The 23135-nt window shown below is 44.3% G+C and overlaps 1 protein-coding gene and 1 non-coding gene across 5 annotated transcripts in view; one reads left to right on the top strand and one right to left on the bottom strand.

The window, feature by feature from the left end:
* Positions 1 to 9899, bottom strand: part of NCOA7 (nuclear receptor coactivator 7) — an 87114-nt gene extending 77215 nt beyond the window's left edge. For 3 of the 4 annotated variants that reach the window (XM_032101609.1, XM_032101612.1, XM_032101611.1), the window contains exon 1: positions 3416 to 3512. The gene's annotated coding sequence lies outside the window, so the exon portion shown is untranslated. Of the gene's footprint in view, positions 1 to 3415; positions 3513 to 7685; positions 7867 to 9591 lie in introns of those variants that run through there. The other variant, XM_032101610.1, reaches the window with a different exon arrangement.
* A 440-nt stretch (positions 9900 to 10339) lies between these two features.
* On the top strand, positions 10340 to 10411 carry TRNAE-CUC. Its single transcript has one exon. It is a non-coding gene; the product is annotated as a tRNA-Glu (tRNA).
* The last annotated feature ends 12724 nt before the right edge of the window (positions 10412 to 23135 follow it).

Here is a 23135-nt window from a genome sequence, read left to right as displayed (position 1 = left end):
TGGCACCCCGGTGGGATCTACACATAGCATATCAAAGAGGAGGCCGAGTGCTTAATTACAGCTCAGGAGTACTACAGGCCACAGAATAAGAGAGCAGGGAACAGCTTCATCGAGCTCTGACAGGGGCATTGGACCACACAACACCAAGAATTTGAGGCATGCAACTGAAAGCACAGCTCACCTCTTACGATAAATAACAATCAGAAAAGTTTACTGAGATTATGATGAGTACTCTACACATCAAAAAATTCAAGTCTAATCCAGAAGTCTTCCTAAGGATGAACTGTGGTTCCATGACAAGTCATTAACTCTCAATTACGTATAGGGAGGTCAGGAGGATGCTATATGGTACTGAGCTGAAATACTGGTACTCTTGCTCCAAGTTTGGTCAGAGACAGGGGCAGCACAGGTGCGAGACCAAAGCACTGCAGCTGGTTCTGGGCACTTAGTACAACCTTCTGCATTGAAATCCACTGGGAAGCACCACCAGACCCCCCAAAGCCTGCCTGCACCCTGCCCTTGGCAGGCAAGCCCAGGAGAGACTGCAGATACACAACCACAGCCCCACACGCTGCTGCAGAGTGCTGCCCACCCCAAAACTGAACAGCTCCTAACATACAACTTCCAGCACCAGCAGAACCACTCACACCCACCTGACATTTTGACCAGGAACAAAGACATACAGCTTTCCACCTACAATAATGATGGTTTGCAAAGAAGAGGGGGAGGAAAAGAAAAAAGAATACTCCTCTTTATGTGTTTAATATATCAATCTTGTTTGGGGAGAGAAATATAATTCCTCTAGCCTGCTGTGAATTTTATCGCTAACTCATTATTTCATAAATCTGGCTAGGGAAAAATGACAAGGGAGTAAGATTTTTAAAAGAAAAAAAAGGAGAAGAGGGAAAAAAGAACTTAAAGAATTGTTTCTCCTACTCTGCTTTCCTTCCTAGTCAAAGGAGGTCACTTGAGTGAAAGGTCTTAATGCTAACTTCACTCATCAAATGTAGAATTACATTTCCTCTTTTTGGGAAAGTGATCTTAACTGCCAGGACAAACTCACCGCAGAAGTGACAGCAACATGACTTGGACGTTTTCATGCATGAGGGTGCAGATCCCTCACAAGAGGGAGTGAGAAGCCAGCAACTTTGTGGCAGGCAGCCAACCCCACCATCAATAATAATAATAATATCCAGAGGATACCTCACTAAAACAAAAGCTACACCCATAAAGCCTTTGACTTTTTTGGCTTATTGATTGTGATGAGGAAGAGGTTTGTCAGTCAGCTGCTTTTTGGGTGATGAATTTCCTCTGCCAGATGAGCCAAGGACCATGACTGCCTGCTGCTGCGCTGGGCACCCACTGAGACACAGAGGGCACAAGCCAGGTGCCGGACAGAGAGCTTTACCATTCTTCTGAACATTGGTTATGTTCCAGCTTTCCTTTCACACCTACTGGATAGCAAAGGGAAATTGAGTCCCTTTGTCCTTCATTTCCATAATAACTGTTTGTGAGCAGCTCCAGCTGCCTAGAGCAGCAATTTCTTGTGTCAGATCTTGCTGCAGAGGCTCACACTACATTTCCACCTATGAAACACCCACCCAAATGGGTGACAGCAGGGAGTCACTCTGGCCGCAGTAACCAGCCACAAGATTCCCATAACTTTTAAAATTACCTTTCTGAAGACATGTTATCTTCCAACCCAAATCATTATCAAGTGAATTCACTTCTGTTTGAATAGAGGGGCTTACTCCCTAACACTTAAAGAGATTTGCAAACTGTCCCTTGAAGTCAGGGCCATAAGGTAGCCAAGTATCTACTAGAGCCAGCCTCCAACCAATTTCAACCTTCTCTTTCAAAACCATGGATACACAAAGCAACGAAGCCATATTCCTAATAAGACAAGGACAAGTTCCAATCAATTCTAACTCACTTCATCTCCGACAGGAATCACTTATCATTTCATCAGCAGATGTGACACATCCAAATGGGAGAGTGGCTGCTGCTGCAGTGAGAACAGGGCACTGGTGCCTGGAGTGACAGCCGAGGAGTGACACCCAGAGACTGCCTCACAAGCAACTTGGACAAACCAGGTATTCCAGAGGTGTTTCTTTTTCATAACATAATGTGCAACAAGGAAAAAAACAAAAAAGACATAGAATTTCCCTCCAAGCCCAAGATTTTGATCCACTACTTAAAAAAAAAAAAAAAAAAAAAGGAAAGCCATCAGACAGCATTTTGGCTACAAGCATCTATTTCAATACAACTCTTCAAAGCATCCACATTACTTGACTATTTAGGCCCTTAAAATATTTTGTGTATATTTTTACCTTTAAAAATATATATTCCTGATAAAGTAATTTTCATTCAAAAAGTATATATTCATGCATACTTTTCTTGCCATTTCCTATTGCCTTCTCCATTAATTTTCTGAACATCTGTGTGTGTACACGTAAGTATCAGATAGAACAATATCAGGAAATTATTATTTCCATACTGTGTAAACACTGGCTGATACAATATGCTGGCAGAGTTCATCAACACACATTTTAAGTATCACTCGAACACAGGCCCTTAGACTGGGTCATAGCATTTGAAGCAAACCATAATCGATTAATGGGCACGTACCCATCTTAAAAGTCCACCACTTTACGTTAATTTAAGAAATGTGTGACTACCTAATGGGAGAACTACCTAATTGTAGCATGCAAAGTAAACACATGCTAAAAGCCTGTTATTGAGTAGAAATGTTCGTCATCTCATTTCATCACCTAGGGGATGAACAGTTACTGCATCCTTTAGCGACACGATATTGCACACACATCACCCAACATACAAGTACGCCACTCCACCCGAAAACCAACTCTGAAGCAGTGTATGATGAAGTACAGAGAGGAAAGTCCACTGCACTGATTAAAGAGACAAAAATCAATTACTGACACACCTTTGGCACCCGGCAGCACGTCTCAGTCACGACAACCTAAGGCTATATAAATTAATATATATAGAGAGAGCCTGGAACATTCTAGTAATTCATCCAAGACCCGGAGAGAGAAGAAATAATGAGATTCGAAGCCGTGAAAGCCATCTCGGCTCCACCGGCTGGGTAGCGGCAACAGCAGAGCACACCCTGGGTGCCCGGGAGCAGCACCTGGGGCAGGCGGGCACGTCCCGGCAGCCGCCCCGCGCCCCCGGCCGCGCCCGCACGGACACACCGCGCCCGCGGGGCCGCCCCGCGCCTCCCGGGCTGCTCTGCCGGGCTGGCTCCGCGCACCAGCGAGCGGGCAAAGAGCTCCTCCGCCACCACAGCGCCGGCTCCGTCCCCTCCCCGCCGGGCTCCGCGTCCCCCGGCCACGGCACAAGGCCGTGCCCGAGCAGCCCCGCCCGCCCCGCGGCCCGGCGCGCACAGACAGACCTGCGGGCGGGCGGCATGGCGGGCCCGGCCCGGCGCTGCACCCCGAGCGCTCTACGGGAGCGCCGCCGCCTCCGCCGCTCCCCGCTCGGCCACAGCGGCGCCGGCCCCGCCGCGCCCCGCAGCTCCGCCCCGCCCGGCGGTCCCGCCTCCCCTCGGCCCCGCCCGGCCGCCCCGGCCTCCCCGGATCGCGGTGCAGCCGGGGCTGGGGGCGGCCGCCGCGCTGCTGGGTTGCTTCACGAGCTTCAAGCCCTGTCCTGGGGAAGGGGGTCGGTCTCCGGGGCCAGTCCTACGAGTCATAAAGCCCAAGCGCGGGGGTCTGCCTGTGGCGGGGAGTTTTCTCAAGGGCGGTACTAAAAACAAAACAACCAGTTTTGGAAATTGAGGTTAAGCAAAGCCTTTAGATCCGTGGGAAACTGAAAAGCGTAGAAACCTCATCTGCTATTTCTACACTGTCCGCCAGTAGGCTTCTTCACCCAATCCCCAGAAAACAACACCCGCTATATGTACCAGAAACTCCACTCCTTTACCCGAGATAACTGCAGGTAATCCTTCCAGACGCTTGTAGCTAGCCTAAACAAGATCTAGCTTCTTATTTCTTCCTTCGGTTAGTAATCAGCTCTGAAACACTGAAAGCTTAGGGGGAGACCTACGAAGGCACTGTAACACCATTAAATTCCAAATTCTGCAAGACAAAAACGCAAGCCTGAAGATAGGCAGATACTTGCACAAATGAAAAGGTGACACAAAGTGTGCACATATATATATAGGGATGCTAAAAAAGTATCAAAATTACAAATGACACACAGGTGTCTCAAGAATAATTTTTTTACTAGTTAATAATGCTACGAATCCAACAAGTTTACATTTTGAGTAAGAGATTTGTCAGAGGCTTTTTTGTTGTTGTTGTTTAACAGCTGCTTAAAAGATTAATTTCAAAAACATGTGTCATTTTCAGGACCAACTGCATCTCCAATACAGACACAACCATCTCCCACCATTGCCATTATCCTACTTGTAGCATATGCTTGCTACCACTCAAGAGTCACTACTGGAGCAATCAACTCCTCCACTAAATTTGCTGCTGCACTTTCAGCTAAAATTGAAGTTTCCATCTGATTTTTTTTAACAAAACAGTTTATTTTACAAGAGACAGATTTTTTTTAAAACATAGTCTGCTGCTTAAAGAATACATTCTGATGGCACACTGCAGTTACTGCATGTTATTATTACCCAGCAAGAGATGGACAAACCCGAAGTTACATTGGTTAAAATCTCAAAGACTTCACTGGCACAAGGGTTCTCTACCATCACAAAGAAGAAAGGGGCCCTGCTCTCAGTTACTCTTCCAGCAGTGCTTAGATAACAAAACTGTGGGGAAAAAGAGGAAGAAGAATAGTAGTACTGTTTACCCAACCTCCTTTGCCAAACTGCAGAAGCTGTGAAGCCCTATCCATCAAAGTGGTGGAAACCCTATTTATCTCTTAGCTGCACTTGCACAACAGTGACAGTGACTAATGTCTTATTTTAGCTCCAGGAAAAGCTATCCCTGTCTTAATGTACCAGTTTGCTGTCCATCATCATTCCAAGCACGGTCACCTCTATTATCCAGTGTAGAAAGCTCTATGAAGACAATGCATGAACTCCATATAGCAAAGAAACGACACACTTCTATAATATTTATGTTGCCCCACGCATATCAAATACATATTCTAGAGTGCTGGCATGGGGGAGAAATCACTCAAATTCCTGTCAGAGCAGCAGGATAAGCAGGCTAGGACTGGGACGGAAGCATCATACAAGTTCCGGTTATGGCACTGTGGATCACTGCCTGTGGCTGAACCCACAGACTTCATGTCATTGGAAGAACCTGTGTGAGTGGGATGTAATACACTGGTTTATTTTCCTGAGTCTGGAAGAACTAAGTAATGCCTGCCTTTCTGTTGCAACGATGAACATGAGATAGGCAGATAATAGGTAGATTACACACACATGCACATCACCTTTGAAATAAAATTTAGTCTCTCTACAGTACAGAGGATAGCAGACAGTCTGAATGGGTTGCTCTTTCCCATGGCAATATGTTCCTTGCCAATTCATTTGCATACAAATGTTCCAACATCATTTGATTAATTGTTTTTGTGGTATCAGTGCTTAGAATATCTTTACCTAAGAAAAGCTTAAATTCATGCTGCTCATTGATTTCAGGATTGGGCAAATTTGTTTTATCACTGATTGCATTATTTTGATGGAGACAAAATGTATATTTGCTATTTTCATCACTTCCAAATTGTGAATTTTTAGCCTAGAAAGACGTTTTTCACACAAACTCATGTATAACTACACATGGAAGACAGAACCGATTTGGGATACTAAAATACCACATTTGAATGGGTTTTGATCTTCTACTTCAGTGTATGTTAACAGAGTTGCACACATTCAAGAGAAAAAATTACTAGAGGTACAGTATGTTTATGGTCTGCATTCAAATCAGCTTACACTAATAGAAAAAAATACTGTATTGCTCATGTGTGGTTCATGTAGTTTTTGTTTCTTTTTTTTTACATCTGTAATCTTTAGCTTACAGCTCATTTATTTAAGAAAGACAACCTGCCATAAAGAATTACACTGACAACCTCGACTGCTATAAAAGTCCAGTTTTGAAAAGATATAAAAATAAAGGTGGCACCAATCTTTCTTTTTTTTTCTCCCATTATCCGTCCTTCTGTTTTTGCCAATTACTCCTACCATTATTCACCGTGAAGTAGTCACAAAATAGGTTTCATACAGACAGACTTTTATGCATACATAATTGAGGCTCTGCTTGATGCTACTGCACTGAGGGCTATTCTTAGCCTGGTTTCTTCAGTTTATGTAATGATGAATTTTCAGTGTCCCCAACGCATCCTTTAACTTTGAATTGATTGTCTAGATATAACTCAGTTTGGCTGAGGTATTGAAATTTTCCACACGTTTTACAAAAATGAGAAAGAGACCATAGCTTGAAACTTTTATAAGAAGTTCTCCCCTAATAACTGATTCTGTGCACCCATTTCTCTGTCTAGAAGAGCAAACCAGAAGCTGCTTCCAAAATGCTCAGCAGAAGAGAGACTATAAAAAGAAATGGAATTTTCTGAGATACAAGAGGAGATGACAAAAAAGTCCTATTTGTTTCAACTAAGGTAGCTCAGTGGGCACTGGATGAAGCACCTCACCACCACGCTTTATCCCAAACCCCAGAATCACGTGCTTTTTAATATGGGCCAAAAGGAAAAAGAAGCTGACCCAGGTTTTTCTAAGTCAAATGCAGTGCCAGGGGAAGAACGGAAGCAGAAGAAAAAGAATACGAGAACGTGTGAAAGTATTTATAAAATACTGCTGGTTGCTTCCCGTCTCGTTCTTCAGGATCATTAAAATATCCCCCGGGACCGGGACTGCCGCGCCCGGCGGGCCCCGAGCCGTGGCGCTGCCCGTCCCCGCGTCGCGTCCCCTGGCGCCGCCTGCGCCACACTGCAGTCACCGCACGGCCTGGAACGTGCTCTTGGAGCTGGGAGTACCATAACTGCTGTAACGTTTGGACAATGCCTCTTCAGGTTTGCCTCACATTATTTCCATCAAAACACTACTGCGGTTAAAACAGATATAATAAGTACAAACTACAATAGTATTTTTCCCCCACAACATCATTGTAATCTAACAGTTAGGTCACCATTCCAACCATACATGGAAATTAAGTATAAAATAGCAAAAGACTGTGCGTCATCTCTCCCTTCCCTCTCCTTTCCACTTCCTTGAAACTGGGATGATGTATATTTTAAGTCAGGCTAACTTACAGAAGAAAATCTGGTATCAAGACTTTCCACATGAAACACCCAGTTGAGGAACGAGAGGACGGATAAATGCAGCTTCTGTGCAGATCAAGGGTTTTCATTAGAGCTGAAGCATGTACCCTGGTACGAAAGACAATTTGTACTTACCATTATATAGTAGATACATACTCAAATTATACACTTTCCATAAATTAGCACATTACTTTGATGTTATTCTTACTCATTTTTACATAGTAAGCCTACTGTCACACATCAATCAGCGTGTCAAATTAAAGTAATAATAATATGTAATGTATTCATATGGAACAGACAAGTTAATTGCATGCTGCTGTACAGCTTGCATTTAAAGGAATCGCTCTGATTTTTCAGGTTCCAAAATTCAGCCTTACCTACCAAACTGTGACAGCCGTGGTACAGTGCCTCTAACACTGAATGCTACTCACTTGGTTTTACAGGCACACCAGCGTTAAGTGCAAAGAAACATCGGCCTCTGACATTCCTTTCCTGGTGCTTTTGGGAAGATCATTCTTCTCCAGCTACCATCTCAGGGATGCCGGCACAGGCACTGGCTGCTTCTGCGCTGGCAGGAGGCTGAATCGCTGACAGTTTCACTGATGCACTTCTCTATCAGATACAGGAAGCCAGAAAGAGGCACAATCTTTTGTCAGAGCATGACTTGTACAGAAAATAAAGCTATTACTAAAAATAACTAGGCAGCATATGACTCTCAGTGCTATTTTCCTGGTGGTCTAGTGGTCAGCCCTCACCCCTGAGGTTCAGATAAAAGAAAATATTTCATTAAATTTCTCTAGTACATACCTTTGTCTTCACTGCTCCTGTGGCTGTAATCAACAACCCCTTCACTGCTCAAGAGAAATTTAGTAAGCTATATTACTCATTTGGAAAGTGATTTGCTAACTGTCAAGCACAACAGAGCAGGATTGATTTGTTTCTACATCTAGCAGTTTCCTAGGGCATGGACAAAACACATTTGCCCACTCTGCCATCAGCATAAGATCACATTTTTCATAGGCTCAGCTACTTTTCTGAAATTGTCGGGGGAAATATTTTGTTTCTGTCACTGAGGCAGCTCAAGAATCAAAGGGCTCACCCCTGCCTTCCTCTGTGGTGTCATGTAACAGAGACACTCTTAAGGGTGGCAATGACCATTCTGTAACATACATTTTCAATCCTGCAAATGCAGCTGCTGTGGACCTAGCCTAGTGCTAACCTAGCTGTCTCCAGTGCTGCTAACATCACAGCCATAGAAGTCAGTACCCCTCCAAAACCCACCTGAGAAGCAGCCAGGGTGGAGAAGCCTATGCTTTTAAACACAACACTGTGGACCTAGTGGAGTATACAAACTCTTAAGGCTAGCTCAGTTTTTGCAGTATAACCACCTCAGTATTTGCCTGGTGCTCCTTGCAGGTTCCACTCTGTAGGAACCTAGGTGCCACTTTGCCTTTCTCCTCAACAATGGGCACATATTACCTGCTGGGACCAGCTGACCTCTCTCACCTAAGCACACCCACCTCTTTGCAGTGGCCTCAGGCCACAGTGATACCTCAGCTTCCATCCCTCCACAGCTTTGGCTCCTCAAGCCCTGAAATGCCTTGGTCTTACCAAATGAGCTGCTGTGGATCCTACACAAGTGAAAATCTGTTCTTGCATATATAAGACACCAGATTTTATCTAAGAGGACCTGATTCTAACCTCATATTTTGTTATCTCCTTCATTGCACAGTAAAATTGCTGAATTCGGACCAAAGAAAGCTCCATCACAATCAAGACACCCATTTTGTTCAAGACTGCTACAGTGAATGGTTTGTGATGAAATGAACCATTGGCTGAACAGGGATGCTGATGAGATGGAAACCAAACATCTCCAACTTCCTTCACTCCTCCCAGAAGAAAGTGATCCCCCTAAGTTTGTTTTCAGACTCTGAAGCTTTTAAAGATCAGCTAATGCATATTTGCACAGTCCACAAGCACACAGTCTGAAGCTTATCTATCAACACAGAAAGGTTTTTGCATTTTAGAGGCAGAGGGCTTGAGAACTAGAGGAAATTTGCTTCTGCAGAGCCAACCCTCCTGTATCGTTGGACACTGCCTAAATAGGGAATATTATTTTTGCTAGTACAGCTCCCAGATCTACTCTGCTCATGAAAACAACATGCCAGACGAAAGAGCCTTTACACAGAGGTCATCTGCAGCACTGGCCGTTTTCATTCCGCTCACACAAACCTTACAAAGAAAAAAAAACAAGGTCACAGATTATTACTATCTATCGTGAGGAGGCCGCGGCAGCACAAGGCAAGCGAACCCCAACCTCGAGCCACTGGCTCCCACCTCAGACAGGCCTTCGGACCCGCTCTCCCCTGCAGGCCTAGCACCGGAACCCGGACAAGCTGAGATCTTTCCACAGCCTGCTCGGGGAGCGACCAAGCCGGCGCGAAGGGAAGCGCCACGCTCCTCCCCTCCCGGCAGCCGCCGGCCGGGATGTGCAGTGTGGAGGGCTCCGCTGACGAGGCAGCTGCAGCCGTGACAGCGACACCCCGTAAAGAGACGATGGTGTCACCAGCAGTGCGTAAAGGCAACACGAAATGAGGAAAAACAATCCGGCGGACCCCGCGCCTGCTGGGGGCGGCGGGAGGAGCGCTGGCGGAGGAGGGGGGAGACCCGGCGCCGTCCGCCGGCGCCTCCTCCGAGCCCCCCGCCCTTGCCGCGGCCGCGCAGCTCTTGCCTGTGGCGCTGTGTGAGCCACCCCCGCTCCCGCTGCGGCACCGCCGGGCTGGCCGCTCCTTCCCGCCCGGGGCTCCGTCCCGCCCGGTGCACCACAACCATCCTACGGCGGGGGCACTTCACCAGCCTCGCCTGGGCCGCCCCCTCTCCTCGCCACCCCGCCGCCGCTGCTATTCTCTTCCGTAGGGTGGAATAGAATGTCCCTCTCTAGACGTAGCTGCTTCCAGGACTTGGTACTGCCTGGAAAGTGGGAGCACAAAGAGAAAGCAGCAGCACAACGCAGCAGAAGGAGTGCGGGAGGGAGGCTGTTTTGTCATTTGTTCTTTAGAAAGGAGTAGGAGAGTACTTGCGAGGATCCCTGGTGGTCTAGTGGTTAGGATTCGGCGCTCTCACCGCCGCGGCCCGGGTTCGATTCCCGGTCAGGGAAGCTCACTTTTTCTCCTTTTCCCCCTCCATCTCTGTTTTGTTTTGGGTTTATGTCCGGCGCTCTCCCTCTGCTTTTGCAGTTCTGGGAGCGTCAGCCAGCTGCTGTGCGAGCGCGAGGCGCGGGAGTTTTAAGACGCACTTGACAGCTGGGAGGAATCGTGAACGAAGTGTGAAAAGTCTCGGTTCTTTGTGCTGGTGGGAAGGGAAAGCCTGGACAGGTGTAGCATCTACCTGGAAATCTTCCCTTCACAAAACTGCCTATAGACACCCCATGCCCATCCACAGGGATTCCAGAAGTCAGCAGAGGCCTGCCTAGAGGACCACAAGCAGGGCTGCTGGTCAGCAGTTAGAAATAACAGAAACAACATAATTTCCTTTTTTTTTTTTTTTTGAATGCTCTAACAGTTTAGGGTGTTCCCACACCGTCCCCCCCACAGTGAATGGTCACTTAGTGCTATCATGCATTTTTAAACTCTGGCAGCAGGGACCCAGTAGGGACTGGAGCATCTCTCTTATGAGGAAAGGATGAGGAAACTGGGCCTGTTCAGCCTTGAACGATACAGCTGAGAGGGGACCTCATCAATGTCTACAGGTATCTGAAGTGGGGTGCCAAGCGGATAGAGACAGGCTCTCCTTGGTGGTGTCAAGCAATTGGATGAAAGGAAATGGGCAGAAACTGATGCACAGGAAGTTCCACCTGGATATGAGGAAGAACTTCTTTATTGTGCAGGGGATCACACACTGGAATGGATTGCCCAGAGGGATTGTGGAGTCTCCCTCACTGGAGATATTCAAGAGCTGCCTGGATGCAATCCTGTGCCATGTGCTCTAGGATGACCCTGCTTGAGCTGGAAGGTTGGAGCAAATGACCCACTGTGGTCCTTTCCAACCTCACCCATTCCGTGATTCTGTGACCCACTTAGCTGTCACTGGTGTGCACATGCTGTTTCCACACAGAGAATGTGGGAAGGGTTTGTCCCCTGCTCCCCTGTCCAGGCAGAAGGGGGACTGCAATTCTCTGTGGTGCTTCCTCAGCTGAGCAACAGACTGTCTCTGTGCAGTGTGTTTGTACAGCCCCCACCATGCAGGGCATATCGTTAGGGGGGTGCAGGAGAGATACCAGATATTCTGCTGGAAGTGGAAAGAAGTAAACAAAGAGGACAAAGGTATTTTTAATACTTCCCTGCAATTAGCACCTGTCTCCCTCCATCCTGCAGTGAAACCCTCACCACACCTTAGAATTGTTTAGGTTGGAAAAGACCTTTTAAGATCATCATGTCCAGCCATCAACCTAACCACTGCCTTGTTCACCACAGAACTATGACCTCAAGTGCCGAAGTCACACTTTTTTGAACACTTCCAGGAATGATGAATCCACTGAATCCAAAGCAGTCTGTTCCAATGCTTTACAACCCTTTTAATGAAAAAAAAAAAAAAAAAAAACTAATATATAATCTAAACCTACTCGGGTGCAACTTGAGGCCATTTTTTTCTCAGCTCCTAAAAACAGTCTGAGAGCTTCAGCAGGTGGAAAGGGAAAAGGTATTGAGAACAGGGTAAAGCCTCTTCCAGTCCTGCAACAGAGAGGTGCCTCCCCTTCTCCTCCCAGCACACATCACCTGCGCGTCCAAGCATCCGCATCCAAATCCAAATCCAGGGCTCCAGCAAGAGCTGCTCTTCTCCACCTGTAACTCCCGATTCCCACACCTGCCCGTGATTTGTGGGGTGAGAGGTCAGTGGGACAACCTTTCCTCTCACACTGTAATAGTACCTGCCTGTGGTGGGCTCACACTGTCCTGTTACCAGATGCCCACCCAGCCATTCTCTCACCCCCCTCCTTAGCAGGATGGGGGGAGAAAATAAGATTAAAAACTTGTGGGTTTAATGAAAGAAAACGAGTTTTATGAAAGAAAGCAAAGTCCCAGTACCTGTAGCAGTTGCTTGGAAGACAAGTATCTTACAAACTAATCCCTTCCCCTACTCTTCTCTTATGTTTTATTGCTGAGCACAACGGTCATATGGTAGGGAATATCCCCTTTGGTCAATTTGGGTCACCTGTCCTGCCCGTGTCCCTGCCCAAACTCCCCCAGCCTACTGGCCTTGGGAGGAAGGAGTGTTGGAGGCAGTCTTGATGCTGGGGGAGCACTACTCAGCAGAGGCTAAAACATTGGTGTGTTATCAACACCCTTCTAGCTACAAACAGAAAGCACAGCACTGTCAGGGGGAAAATTAACAGCATCCCAGTGGGACCCAGTACTCTGCTGCAGGTAAACCAGGAAATAGTGGTAATAAATTAATATTATTGTTTGCTTACACAGACTGCAAACCAGAGTCTAGCACACCTGGCAGGTTATGCTTTAGCAGGGATCCTTCCTACTGCCAGGAAGCCCTTGCATCACCCATCACCCTGGCAGTCCACATTATATGCAGGAGTACTTTGGCCAGGTGCAAAAGTACCACTGGAAATAATGGCTTTGGCTGCCTTTTCCAGGGTGTGCCAGAGCCTAGGTTGCCCTCCACTGCAGATAGGGGTGTCTCATGAGAAGGGTCCTCCGCTATATTCTTTATGACAAAGAAGCTTCAAAGAGGTGCAAAGGGATGGGATCACCTTTGCTCTAAGGCAGAAATAAAACAGTCAAAAGGGCTGTTGTTTCCCTTTAGATATTAGGAAAAGGTGCTGTCAGATCATAGTTAAACACCAGGTCCACAGTTTGCCACCCAAGGAATTACTGCATTCCTGTGGCTGGAGGTTCTTAAGAGTGGTCTGGGCAAGTTAACTCATCAAGTCTCAGACCAGGCAAGGGGGGTGGCTCAGTGGACCTCCTAAGATCCTGAAAGTCACAATTATATGATGTCATCCTGCACTTTCCCCTATAATTAACAGTTTACCTGTTAATTAGAGCTGAGTAGGGCTCTGAGATTCTTCTCTCCCTCTTTGATCTCACTGAAATGCCTTACCAAGTTGGTGGATGAAGTTGCTGCTTTCTATGTTAGAAAATGATGGGCAATTTTAGAAGTAGCTAAAATGAATTTCAGGTGTTGACTACCTTCCCAGAAAAGGCATATATATGATTTTACAGAATAGGAACAAAAGAAGCATTTCCTTTTGGTTTAACTCATTTTGTAGTAGGACATTTGCATGCTCTTAGCACTGTAAGTCCAGCTTTAGAGTCATCTGAGAAAGGATAATAATATGTAAGATTTTAGAAACATGGAAAAACCCCCAGAATAGCTCTTGCATACAAAGAAAGAGTCGTTTCCAATATTTTGTTAGGAATGCTGCATAATCTCTGGAGAAGCTATCTAATGGCCTTCCAAATCCCTTTCAGTCCAATGCTAGACTTGAAACTTGACCTTGCATAGACAGCAAATACCCACCCATCAAGTAGCAGGCACCAGTCCTCTTGGCTGGTGTCCTTCCACTTCAGGTACTACTGTGATTAAAGGTGTCCTGGTCTGGGATGAAAGGAGCCCAGATCAGTGCTCACCTTGAGCATTTGTTGAAGAGTGTTACAGCAGTTTCTGATTCCTTGTTCCTGGACCTTGTTCCTGGATGGAGGAAAGGATGTGCTGCAGAGAAGGAACTGGCCACTTGTTTTAAACAGGTAGAAGAACCATCCTTCCTAGAGCTTTTGTTGATATTTTTGTTTCACATAAAAAGTAACTCATGATGCTGGCATGCTGAAGCCCCAGAGGAGGTGGGCTGTTTTACAGAGGACTGGCAGCACAATCAAAAGCACATCAGAAAAGTGATCTGTCTAGAGCAGAGGCATTTCAAACAAATATGAGATTATTAATAATACATTTTCAAAGCGTTGCTGAATTCGCTTCTCATTGTGGTAGATTTTGAGATACTGGCTCAAAAGTATTTTTACTTTCATTTCTGTTCTTCCTTAAAACTGTGACCAAGTGCTTTCCATCTCACAGCAAAGGTTTATGGGAACGAACTGCAGAAGAAATAAGAATGATACGGAAGACAATACCTCAGCTGTAGATCAACTTAAACCAGCAGCTGAGTCAACTTCTCTTTCTTACTACCTCCTTTAAGTTATAGCCCTACATTAGTTCCACTTTGTTTTTTCCGATCTTATATGAAGTATCTTGGCGTGAGTGAGCATAAAATTTTGCATGACTTTTACAACTAGCAATTCTTTGGAAAATGAAAGTTCCCACTTTTCTTTTATAGGCATATTTTCTACTTGCCCTCATATTTCACTTCTATCTGAAGGGCATAGAGTCATGCAGTCGTTAGATTTATTTTGTTCCCAGGACATTCTCTTGGCCGCTTATAGCTTTTTTTTGTTTGTTTTATTGTGAACATAAACAAGTGCAACTCCGTGGTATCCTCTACAATGCAACGAGCCTTTGCCTATTGATATAAGTATTGTTGGAACACACCACGAGGTGGCATCCCGGCCCTGTGTCTGCCACCACCCGCCCGCGGCTCCCAGAGAGGCCCCTCCTCTGGAGGTTTCGGATTCAATTCCATAGGTTAACGTTGTGCCCGTTTCATTCCAACGAGCTACAGAGCAATGAAGGATTTGTATTTGCTGATAAAGCAAACTCCATGTACAAATGAAGCTTTTATTAAGGCAAATCACTGCCTAGTTTCTGAGTTCAATGCTGTACATGGAAACTTTACAAGCCGTCTTTAAACAGTCTTAATATAACATTAAAAAAATTTAAAAGTAAAAAAAAAGTCACGAAGTATTATCAGGAGTGTGACTCGGACTCTATCGCCTCATCCTATCTGTGGTATTAATACAATGATGACACACACCATTACCAGAGTGACGAAGAACCACACGTCCCTGAACATGTTCACCCCCACAGCCACTCTGTTAAGGGTCAGCAGCACCTCTGCTTTTCACCTGTAGGTTTTGAACTGAAGGTCAGGCAGAAAGTTTGTGCCAAGATGAGGAAGGGAACCACAATTTCTGCATCCCAGGTCAGGATCCCCGGGCATCAGCTACCCAAGGACACAAGATAAGGTCTGGTTTCATTCCCTTCTGCATGGATTCACGAGGCTGGTGAGCCTTGTGAGTGAGCCTGGTGAGTCTGTGCTATGACATTAGTGCTGTCACCATGGCAGTCAAAGGACACAAACAAGGCAAAGTGTTTATTAAACTGATGGGATGAAAGGAAAAACAAACCCAAAAGATGCTTTCAGGCACACAATCCTTTTTCCACGCTTTTTTCCCTGTCCTATAATCTATCCCAATATTCTTTCTATAAAATGTTGCTGTCTTAAAGCATAATTATAAATCTCTTCCCTAGCTACAGATTCACTATGAAACATCTTCTGGACAGTAAGATAAAAAAACATGACAACCTCACTTCACATCCTCCTAGGACTGCCCCTTGAGAACTACAGCTGGAAAATTTACTCTGAATTGTGTTTTAAGAGAAATTATTTTATGCAAAACAAGGCTCTTTATTTAAGGTAATGTTAATGAAAGTCCAATGCAGATTTAATTACCACTCACAGATCTAGATAATGCTATCCAAGGACCGTTTTCCAGCAAGTCCAGGGGCAGTTGCCATGTCCTATTAAGAAGTACTCTGATCATGAAATTATGAAAGCTCTGATCCTTTTAAAAGTCTGAACTTTTTCTCTTGCATGCTGCAAATCTGCCTTCTAGATCCTTTTTACACTGCCTTGTGGCTACAGTCAATCATTACCTTCTGCTTTTCCATGCTTTGTTTCCCACGTGCTCTTTTGATTAATCACATTTTAGTAAACTATTGACAATGTTATTATGCTGTACCTAATTTTTGTCTTGCTAGCAGGAAAACAGAGCTGGGAGGTGCCAGTTTTCCCCAAAAGCAGGGAAGTAATAACAGACTATAAATTGTGATTACAACATGTGCTCTGGCTGGTGGTGCTGTCTGCTGCATGTAGCAGGGAATAGCAGCGACCCAGACAAGGACAAGGCAGCTGGGCTGATGGAGTGTGGCCACAGCAGGGTGCCTTCATGTCTGTGCACCCAAACTGTCCTTACATCCTTTGCAAGGAAATTTTTTACAGAAATGGCAACTCTGTATTCCATAACTGGCATAATTGGTGGTGTGTAAGCTGCAGTTCTACATAAGACATCCAGGAAAATAAATGAAAAAACAGGAATGATCTTCCTGTCTGCTCAGATAGAGACTACCTGCCTAATTCTATCAGGATGAAGTTTTGCAGTTTGTTCATTCTCTACCCCAAGCCAGGTAGGAAGTCTCAGTTTCAGATTTGTTTGGACCGTGGCCTTGGGTCAATCAAAATGGAGTTTCTTGCTGTAGCCTGCAAGGGCTTTCATCCCTCCTACCCCACACTGCACTCATCTCCCCTTAAGCAACCAGGCTGAAGTGGAGTGTGAGGCAAGTGAGAAGATGAATAAGAGCTCCTAAACTCCTACCACCATGACTCCCCTGCCTGCTGCAAGGCTCACAGGGAGTCTCTGTGTACATGCCAAACCCAGTTCTGAAGTGCTCACTCTTGGGTTTGCCATCATGATCCAACCAAGTGTGTCTTTGGTGAGAAAGGAGTGCCATGTGCTGGTGGTTCTGCTGTGGATCAGGGCAAAATCCAGGTATCTAAAAGACACCTGAAAACCAGGTATCTTAAAATCTCTTCTACCTACTGTTTATTACAGTTTGCTGTTCCTCATTTAAGAGTAAAAAGCAAAATTATTAAATGCAGTTTAATAAATTCTGCTTCTCTTCTGCTCATATATTCAAATGGGATTTTTCTTCCATGTCATCCATTATGCCATCAGAAATTTGCCTCCCTCAGTAGCATCTGGGCTCCAGGAGAGCTACTATCTTCTATTAACCAGAAGCTTATGGTAAGGGCTAGAAACTTGAGTTAAAAGTGCTCCCAGGATGATGATGAGTTAGGAGCTAATCTTTCCCCTGGGGTCTGAGATCTAATTAGACAAGATCAAGGACAAGAATTAATTAACACTATTCCCACTTTACAGGTGAGTAGCCAAGAAGTGAACTAAAAAAACAAGTTGTATTTCCGATGTATTTAAACACTCAAAAGTAGTTTGATGCCTAAAACTTTTAAAAATCAGAGAAAAATGCATCCTCTAAAGTTTTGGTCCTGCAGGGGGCTTAAAAGCACAAACAATTTTGTTTATACAAATAATCACACTGAAGAGGAATAGTTCCTCTGTTTCCCTCAGAAGTACATCCTTAGTTCCTTCATAGGACAAGTCCTAAGTCATATTGGTGATGAACTGTAACACTGATTTTGAAAAGCAACAGGGAACCCCCTCTCCATAGATGAAAAAGTCACGCATGTCAACAATAGCTAAAAAATGTCTCTAACATGCCTAGCTCTTCTTCACTTTAAAGGTTATATACAGGAGAAAAAAAGAGCTTTATTTCTTTTTTTTTTTTTGCCTCCAGTTTGAACCACAGGCACAGAAACACCCCACTGCAAAAGCTGGGCATATGGGCAGGTTTTACATATTTATATTGAATTATTACTTCTCCTTTGTTTTGTTGGTGGCTACTGCTATTGGGCATCCTTGGGTTTTGACGGTCACATCAAAGGAGAGGCTCTGGCGTGAGAACCGGTCAAAGTGAGCCAGATAATTAATGGATTTATTACTGAGGTCGGTTCCCATGATTGTTGGTGGGCAGCAGCCACTGCTGTGTCGTAATCCTCATTCTCTTGGTAAGGCACATACTGCCTTAGAAAGGTTTAATGATCCAGTAGTGATTTACTAATGGGAATCTTTCTTGTCGGTTTAGCAGGCCTTGAAGGAGGACAGGGTGGCACATGAAGGTCAATTTTCAGCAGTATCAAGAAATGGTTTTATTTGTTTTGGTTTGAGATTCCTGTTTGGAGCATTTTTATTCACTAACTGCAATAATAAATTGAAGGGTCAAAGTCATTGTAGCTGGGCAGGTATTGGATTCTTGATAACATGAAGAGGGAAGGAAACAGACATTGGTCAGAGTAGATTGCGGCTGAAGGTCTGAGATAATTATCAGAAAACATTCACTTTGGCTTTTATGATTGATGAAATGAAAACGTGTGGTAAGAGGAACTAAAACAGCCTCATGAAACTGCAGGCTGGCAGCTGGTCCTCACCACCAGCCCCTGCTAGCGTGGCTGCCTGGCAAGGACCTTTTGCTGAGGTTGCACCCCCTTTCTGTTGGGAAAGGAGGGAGGGGGACAACCAGTGGGACAGCTGCCCAAAGAGAGGGCAGGGGAGGGAATAGGAGAGGAAGCAGCTTTGCCTACCCAGAGGGAAGGAGAAACTCTTGGTGCCCAAGGAGCCAGCGTCCCCACCGCCACTCCCCCTTGCCACCCCAGTGCCTCGTCAGAAAAACAAACCTCAGAAAAGCCAAGAAAAATAAACTTCCTTCTCTGCTACCAAAATACATTTAGAAAGCAACAGAGGGAGAGGGGGTAGGGAGAAAAACAATGTTACTTTATTTTAGGGCTTGTATATTAAAGCCAAGGGTTGTGCTGGCAAGTGACATTAAGAGCTTTGTGAACAATCCACACAAAACAGACCTTGTCTTGTTGATCGAGTTGTGAAAGTGTACCTGAAATATCTACCTTTTGTTTTAAACTTGTCCAGGGAGAGAGTCCTTTTTTTAAAGAAAATTAAAGTTACTTGTCTCTCTGAGATACAAAAAAAATTACTGCATTCTGAGTTAAAAAGTGTAGGCCTTTACATAACTATAATTCTCTCTCCTTAGGTTTATGTATTGGCTTGTAGTCATTTGTTCGATTTTCACTTACCACACAGTAATATCTATGGGTATTCTTTACAGATAAAACAATTTTCTTTACATCTTCTATTGAGATACTGTTTCCTGGAGTGTGTGCAGAGGTCTTGCAGTTCACATAGGAAGAGTTTGAAATTTCCCAGCAACCACAATTTCAGTGTTGCATCAAGGTATTTTTTCATCCTGAAGACTTTCTTTTGTAGAAAAGAAAAATCCCAAAAATTAACTGAGTGGAAAGCAAAATTAAGTCAATTACTCAGAAGGACCTTCCTGTAGAATAAGTAATAGCACTGTTCAGATAAACATTGTCTAAAACATTTAGCTTTGCTTGAATTCAATATTGGCAGTTATATATCTGTAAACAAGGAGTCTGCCTCTTCAGACCTTGGAAGTAATTCAACCAGACATACTTCATTTTATTTCCCATAATCACTTCCTTTTGCTTCTGATATTTGAGTATCTAGGGTACAACACTAATTCATGTGTCCCAGCTTTATATTGCCACCATGAATGCAGAATATCCTTTTAAAAATAAGTTCTATTGACATCATCTTATAATCACCACCACTGCTGAAGTCAGAGCATTAAGAGAACTTCTGAAATTAGTGTTGATTGAGGTGTTGACTGGTCTTAGTTTTATGGGAGTGATAGATGGTAATGCATTATCACGAAATGATTTTCATACTGTTCTATTGTTTCTTCTGGTGAGGAGTCTGATTCTTTGAAAAAATTAGATCACATGTGAAATATTATTAAGCTTTAAATCCTGTATCTCCGAAGATGATGCAAGATAGTGAGAAATTCAGTTGTCTGGCCACACATATTTTGTGCCTCTTAAGCAACTTGGATTTCCCAGGCATCTGCACAGGACTGGCAGAGGTGACACAGGACACAAGGGAGACCTACCACCTCCAAAGTGATAGCTGGAGCCCAACTTAGGACATGGCAAATATTTAGACAACTGAATGATGACTAAGTGATTGTGTTTGCACATTCATAGCACTTTACAACTTAGCAATTACCAGGATAAAATAACAAATCAGAACCAAAACCAACCACATCCCCACACCTTCTCCCAAATATAAAATCCTGTGTATTTTATGGAAGTTATCTGTCAAAATGTTATTTCATTTATAAATCAGGAAAGGTTTTTTTTACCCTCGAGTGGAAATCTCAGCATTTCTAGCACCTGCCTGGTGCTCCTCTGCTTATTATTTCTGGTTATGATCAGATGTGTTGCTACACTCATTCCTTTGAGACTTTTACGCATTCGTTTCCAAGTATTTGCTGCGTGAAATGATGAAGCAAAGAAACAGAGCACGAGTAAAATGTTCTGTGTTGAGTAAAATTAACTCAGGTTCATGCAGTGGCCTCACACAAATGGAGCTTGGATACATGAAGCTTGCAAATAACGCTGTACCAATTCCTTCATCTTTTCTCGAAGTTGAACAAAACTACCAGTTCAATCACTCAGGTCCTCAGTTGTGTGATCTCAGGCTACCCATGCCTGTAGAAGCAGATGACTAACGAGGCTGGTGACTACAGAGCTGATAAAAGTCCACTTCACATGTCAGTATTTTCTGATGTTGTATCTTCTGACTAAAAGATGCTTGTGACCTTTTCCTGTTGCAAAGAAGAAATTCCTCATTTACAATAGCCCTGAGAATTTGCCAAAGTCCGTGTCCCAGGCTTATTTCATGACATCCTGATTGAAATATCATCTTTCAAAATAGCCGCAAACATTTTGAAGGTTCACACTAAGGAGGCAGAAGCGTGAGCTGGCACCTCCTGGCAGTTGTTCAGGCAGAGGTAGTCACAGCCAGGAGATGATTATTCTACTTTGAATATATGCATTCAGCCCTCAGCCACAGTAGCCGGTTTTTCTTCTGGGCAATACCTAGTGCCGGATTTCCTCCACTTGCAATCACAGCAAAGGGAGGACAGGCAGCACCGCCTCTCAATTGCCTGTCTCCTCTCTAGGGTAATAATCTTCTCTCAGCAGCCTAAGTGCTTTTTATTTGCATTGCTGAGGGCTAAGGTTTCGAGCCTGCTAATGCTGAGTGACAGAATTGGTTTTTAGTTTTTTCCTTTTAAGAAAAACATTCTAGGAAATTGCATAACCTGCTTTGATCCTCTTGATAACTGGAATTTAAAGTTGCAAACCCACCCATCGAAAAGTTAGTCAAAGCCAACTGCTTACTGTTGAACAAGCAGCCTGACTTGTATTTTTGTGGTATGTGCCATGATCTACTCCTAAATTATACAAATTACTAACTTTATTCTTCATCCAGGTCCATTCATCATTGAATGCACAATGAAGATAGAAAAAGGCTGAAGTAAGGTTGCACATGCACAGCCACGAGTCCTAACTTTTGCATCTTAGTTATGCCAAGGAAACAGCTTTCCCTTGCTTTGTTTTAAAAACTGCAGAGACACCTTCAGCTCTGACCTGTTAGCACAGCTACAACCAAAGCCACCAGAAGTTATTACCCTCTGATGTCTTTCCAACAGCGCATGTGAAATACATGTCTTCTCCGTTAATTTCCCACTTGGAAAATCTTCATCTGCTCCCAGAGAGGTAATATTCCCAACAGCCTAGGAATAAGCAGACATGAAGGATGAGCTCTTTTTGTCCTCTAGGTGATTCGATTCAAACCAAACCAAACCAAAAGGCAACACAACAAGGAATAGAGGACACATCAGCAACTCATGGATCTGGCCTGTTTTTTGAAAGTGAAAATGGGATAAGCACAAACAGGCTGCACAAATCTATCCGTGGTGTGTATCTAATCAGTGTCTTCTCAAACTGCCTTTTTTTTTAGAATGAGGCAGAATATTGCATTTGGGGAAACAAATGATGTTTTGGGGCACATCAATTAGATTGAAGATCTTAGGCGGAACCAAGTCAGTGGGTGCCTATTTTTAACGTGATACATGCCTGGGAGACCTCCTACCAGGCTCTTAGAGGGCAGGTTAATAGTTAACAGCTTAAAGTGAAGTAGGGCTGCAACCTGCTTTTTCATGCAAATAAACCCCACTTTTTATCTACCGGCCATTAATGCCCTCTTTTTTCCTGAAAATACACATTCAGAAAGTGAATGATGCCTCACGTGTATGCTGCTAAATATGTCAGTACAGCAGTACAGCATTTCTGCCCTTAATAAAAAAATGTCATGTTCCCCCCAAACAACACTACTTCAAAGAATATCAAGGTTGATTAACAGTGTAGTGGTTGCAAGACTTCTTCCTCCTCTTTTCTCCATTTTTTTAAGATGAAACACAAGCCCTCCTCACTTTAATGCTGGAGACCAGCTGATTGAGGCAGGGATGGGTTCCAGGTTTAATATTTGGAGGAAAGGATGATAGGGAGTGAGCCACCAAGCTGAGGCTGCTGAGGCTTTTGATGACAGGTGAAGTGTCTGTCTGGCTGTAGTGTGATCCCCCTTTTTCTGTGCCTCAGTCTTGGCAGATGTTATTTCGGCATTCAGACATGTAAGACTTTGTCCTCGTCCCTATAAACAGAGCTTTCCACACTTTCCACTTTCCTGCTCTGCAGGTCTCAGATGAAACTATAACAAACCCTTGCCGCAGTGAGAACTGCCAAATTAGAAGACCAGAACTTGAAGTAAAAACTACCTCCTCTCATTCCATATATTTAATAATGTCATTGGGTTAAAATTTTCACCTTCAAAACCCTTTGGAAAGCTGAACCTAGAAACCTCAATGATGTCTGGGGCTCTTCAGGGTGGACAGATAGGTCTGTATCTTTAAGCATACCGTCAATGCAGAGCCAGTTTACAAGCCTGAAAACCAGTGTTGATTTGCTGGTTTTCCCTGCCTATTCCAAAGCACGCTGGACAAGATAGGCTTCCTGGCTGAGCAAGGGGAGAAGAAGAGTACAGAGCAGCCAACACACTTGTTACCAGTGGCAGAAAGCAACTGTGAGTCTTCAAGTATTCTCAAAAGCAAACAAAAGCTGCAACAAATGA

This window comes from Corvus moneduloides, chromosome 3, assembly GCF_009650955.1.
Source record: "Corvus moneduloides isolate bCorMon1 chromosome 3, bCorMon1.pri, whole genome shotgun sequence".
Classification (NCBI taxonomy): Eukaryota; Metazoa; Chordata; class Aves; order Passeriformes; family Corvidae; genus Corvus; species Corvus moneduloides.
The sequence above is the reverse complement of the archived record's forward strand: the minus strand, read 5'-3'. Positions and strand labels throughout refer to the sequence as shown.